Source organism: Ananas comosus, linkage group 3, assembly GCF_001540865.1.
Source record: "Ananas comosus cultivar F153 linkage group 3, ASM154086v1, whole genome shotgun sequence".
NCBI lineage: Eukaryota > Viridiplantae > Streptophyta > Magnoliopsida > Poales > Bromeliaceae > Ananas > Ananas comosus.
In genome coordinates, this window is record NC_033623.1 from 10,907,530 (window position 1) to 10,912,759 (window position 5,230).

The window sequence follows — 5,230 nt, forward strand, 5'->3', positions numbered from 1 at the left end:
AAATATAGTGGTTAAAAGAATTAAATTATTATTATAATTTTTGGATAAATATGATGTATTTGCACGTACACTCAACTAGCGTATGCGTATACATTTGGGCGTATGCTCAACTAGAATGATATTAGTAACAAATGAGCTTTATTGTCACCCATTTGTTTTCGATGATAGAGCATCCAAATCGACGATTGGCACCGTTGAACATGATCTATGTCACTTGAACATCTAAAAACTAAATTTTATATTTTTTCGATATTATTCTCGTCTATCAAGTAGACACAAAAATAAACGACTGAAAATGAATATGCTTTAAAAAGTGATGATAGGAGCATTGTAATTAAGATCAAGAGTATAGATCTTATTCTAAATAATTTTAATTTCTTTCTGACCAAAATTCAATTGATTTGAATATCTTTGCGCCATTAAACGAGAAAATATTTGATATCAAATATTAAAATTATAAATTTTGAAACTCTTTGATCATTAGGTCAATGATGTTGAAAATATTTGAAATATGATTTTTAAATCTTCAAATGGTATAAATCATGTTCAACGATACCGATCGTCAATTTGGAGGTTCTATCATTGAAAATAAATTGATGGCAATGGAGCTCGATTGCTACTTAGCATTCCGGCTCAACTCTCTCTCTCTCTCTATATATACGCCTATCGACTCTAGAGTAGAGTCCAAATCTAAGTACTTAAGTTACGAATGCACCTATTGATTGAGCAAATCTTGATAGTGATTAAATGTATACTACCCACTCAAAGATAGGATATGAATCAGATACGGTCGGGTCTAGATCGAGCGCGGATATCCGTATATGTATTTATGACATAAAGCACAAATATTTATTACATGATAACTACAAAACAAAAATATATAATTTACAATAGTTACACATATTAGTTATTGTAAAACACATACAACCACCACCTTAAAAAACTATGACAACATAACAGTTAAAATTATATTTGATAAATCCAAAAACAAATAACAAAATTATGTAAAATACATACAACTAGTCATACAACATACATCATTAGTCCAAAATACATGCACTTATTGCAATGTAGTTGAAACTCGTACACAATAAGCCCGAAATAATACAGTGAAAAAATAAGTATCAAGTTTTTTAATTTTACGAACTTTTTAATTTTTTTTTCTCTTTCTTTTAACTTTTGATGATTGGATATTTTATCGAACAGGGTCCAAGCCAAGATCCAGATATGAAAACCATTACGGACCATACCCACCAAAAGAACGGGCCCTAATGGGGTCCAAGTTAGGTAATCTATACATATAATAAAAGTCGAACCCTAAACCCGCCACGCGTCGCCTCCCCAGCGACCCCCCCGCCTCCTCAGCTCTGCCCGCTTCCTTCGCTGGCGACGAGCGGCGTCACGTGCCTCCCGTCCCGTGTCTCTCCGAGTCGTTCTCTCTCCGAGCCGGGCCCCATCCCCTCTCCCTGTCGGATGCTTGTCGGGCCCTATGCTGACCTTCTCCTGCGGCCGACGTACGCCCGTTACATCTCTGCGTCAGGTTTGGCCGGTGTGCGGCTGTGGTTGCGGTATCTCTTCTCTTTGCTCCCCATGTGCATCCTAATTCTCCTGTCTCTGCAACTCTTTCTTCTCTTTGCTCCCCATGTGCATCCTAATTCTCCTGTCTCTGCAACTCTTTCCTCTAATCCCTTCTTCCGTCTCCGGCGCCGCCGGAAGTGGGTGGGGTTCCTCTCTCAACCCGGGCCTCTGCCAGGATTTGTATATAAGATGTCCGAACCAACAACTGAAATTTAAATGGGTAATTTTTTTCACCCATCTACTATCTACTTTTAATCTATTACGGATAGCGTCCGAATTAGGGATGCAAACGGGGCGGATCTGGGGGCGGGAGACTAGCAAAAATCCGCCCCGCCTCCCGCCCCGAATCCGTGACGGGTTAAAAAATACATCCCATAATCCGGCCCGCCTCGTAACCTGCCTCCCCCCGGCGCCCAGAATCCGCCCCGCCAACTAATATTTTTTATAAAATTATAATATTATTAATATTTTGTAAAATATAAATTAATAATTTTTAATAATATTATATATATAATTTAACAATATTAATGGTAAAAATTAAAAATATCAATCACAATTCAAAACAAAATTCAAATATTTCAAATACATTAGAAATGAGAGTAATAACTTATTTGTATTTTAAACTTTTTTTATAAATATATTATTTTTTGNGTGTTTGAATCATGTCCAAAATATCGAATATTTTAGACATCTCTAGTTTATATAGTTACTAAAAGCTTATAGACTAAGGTCAATGTGGGTATTTGGACCAACTTTTGAAAAGTAATTTTGGACCTAAAAATAATTTTCGGCTTAATAGAATATTTGTTTGTCTCGTTTTTTCAAAATCGGATTTTGAATTTTTAAAATCAATTTTTTGATTTTCGAGATCCAAAATAGAGCAGCTAAACTTATTTCTTCAAATCTGATTCTGATTTTGAATTCAAAATTCAAAATTTTATTTTAATTTTAAATACAAATTTTATATTTAAAATTTGAAATTTTAGAATTTATAATTAAAATTTAAAATTATAAATTTTAATTTTCAAATTACAAATTTCAAAATTTTAAAATTCGTAATTTAAATTTTTAAATATTAATTTTGCATTTAAATTTTAAATATTTAATTTTAAAATTTCTAATTTAGATTTTAAATTGAAACTGAAAACTAAAACTTAGATTTAAAAATTCTAATTTTAAATTTTAAATTTTCAAATTTTAAATTTATATTTTAAATTAAAATATCAAATTTTTAAATTTTTGTGCACTTTTTAAATTTAAATTTTAAATTTAAATTAATTTTAAAATAAAATTAGGTCTAAAAAAATTTATGGGCAACATCAAATTTTTTTTTATCAAATAGTTTACAAAATCACTTCAGAAAAATTATTTTCAATCTAAATTCAGCAATAACTCTTATAAATTGTTTTAAACCAAATCAATTCTCCAAATTAAATTAACTTCATACAATATAATTTTTTTTTAGATCTGGGCCAAATAGGCCTAAATCAAGCATTTAATAACTAAGCAAATTTGGCAACCCTCCCGGTTCTTCCACAAAAGCTCGAACAGCACCTCTCGACGATACAATGGAAAATCCATCCCCAAACCAACCCCAAAAAGTTACAAATTACAACAACTCTCCCACCACAAATCCCAAAATCTTTGTTTTTAACTACTTTTTCTTTCTTTTTTTTTTTTTGTTTTCCGTTGTTTTAATGCCGTTTATTTCGGTGTATTGTACAGGGTTGCTCTGGTGACGGGGCACACAAGGGGATCGGCTTAGAGATTTGTCGCGCGTTATTATCGTCCCCCGCGGGGTGACGGTCGTTCTAACGGCCAGAGACGAGGGGAAGGGCGTGGCGGCGTTCAGAAGCTTCGAGTTTCGGGAGCGACGACGGCGTGTTCTTCCACAACTGGATGTCGCCGACTCTTCCAGCGTTGCATGTTTGGCCGATTTCGTGCACGCCAATTCGGAAAAACTCGTATTTTGGTGAGAACTTTTGTTTATATATATAATATTATAAATATATATTAATATATTGTAGCGAATAATTTTATTTTATTTTATTTTATTTTATTTTATTTTTTAGCTCAAGGCAAATTTTCTTACTTTTCTGTTTCTTCACCTCGGTGTAATTGATATTACTATATTAGTATATAATTCTTTGTATGACATACTGACCTCAATTTATATCTAGTTAGTGCTTTACTGCTACAATGAAGTTTTACAACTGTGTGATGTTTAAACATGATTATTCTTAAAGCCTTTGGTTCTATATTGGCTCTTGCTTCTACATATGATGTTATTACATTTGGTCCCTTCAAAAAAAAAAAAAAAAAACACAAGAAGAAAGGTTGTTACATTTGGTATACTTTTAGTGTGTTATATGATTTTGACTTGATCCCTCTGTTTGCAGGTAAACAATGCCGGAGTTCTCGGAAGGGCATCGGAGACTCAAGGAGTAAGTTCATCAATTCGTGTTGTATAAATACTCCAAAACAACGTTAAACATTGCCGATGACTTAATCAGCTACGTTAGTGGTACAATTATTTGTAACATGTGATTTCTTGTTCTCTGCTACTAATTTTAGTTTCTCTCATGAGCCAGTTGGCTGGAGAGTCGACCAATTCCTTACCAGCTGGAGAGACTTATGAAAAGGCAGAAGAATGTTTGGAAACAAACTACTACGGAACTAAGAGGGTAACAGAAGCACTAATCCCTCTTCTTTTGAAATCCCAGTCACCACGGATCGTGAATATTTCCTCTTATTATGGCAAACTACAGGTGTGAGTTGACATAAAAGTGTTTTCCTACTTGTACTTATCCTTAATCTCGCTCTACTATTCTGACATATAGATATCTTTCAAAATCCATTTCAGCGAATCCCCAATGAGGGCATTCGGAAAGAAATTGGCGACATCGATAGCTTGACCGAAGAGAAAATCGATGAGATGGTGCGATCCTTTCTGAATGATTTCAAGGAAGGGAAATTGAGAACAAATAACTGGCCGGCTAGGTTGTCGGCTTACACTGTGTCTAAAGTGGCGATGAGTGCATATACAAGAATTATTGCGAAGAAGTATCCCACCATTTGTATAAACTGCGTTCAGCCAGGCTACGTGAAGACGGACTTGAATGCGAATTCGGGTATATTGTCGGTTGAAGAAGGCGCGGAGGGACCTGTAATGTTGGCTTTGCTTCCTGACGGTAGCCCTTCAGGGCTATTTTATGATCAGACCAAAGAATCATCCTTTGTAGCGTAATGCCGTAATCATTTCCAATCAAACATGAGATTATGAGGTTCCGTTCTCTAAACTTCTTTGGGTCTTTGTTGATCTTTGTATCTTATTTATACTTTATAAATAAATTTACACCTGTTTAATGCAATTGATATGATCAAAAGTTGATATTGCATATCTCATCTCAGTACAATATGTTATTTCATATGGTTTCTCTCGACTTTTTCTACTGTAAGATGAATTAATTTTCCTTGTCATTAAGGTATGGAAAAGTATGTACAGAGAACCCTAAACTTAAGCTCTTTTGCAAACCAGCGCCTGAACTTCTAATTTTGGCCATTAATGTCCTTAACTTTTATCAAATAATTCAACGGGTCTCTTTTCTCGATCTTATACTTTCATTTCAAGCTGAGTAATATCACATATGTC

General features: G+C 34.1%; 1 pseudogene; it reads left to right on the forward strand.

Annotated features, from left to right (window-relative positions):
* Positions 1,628-4,949, forward strand: LOC109707811 (annotated as a pseudogene).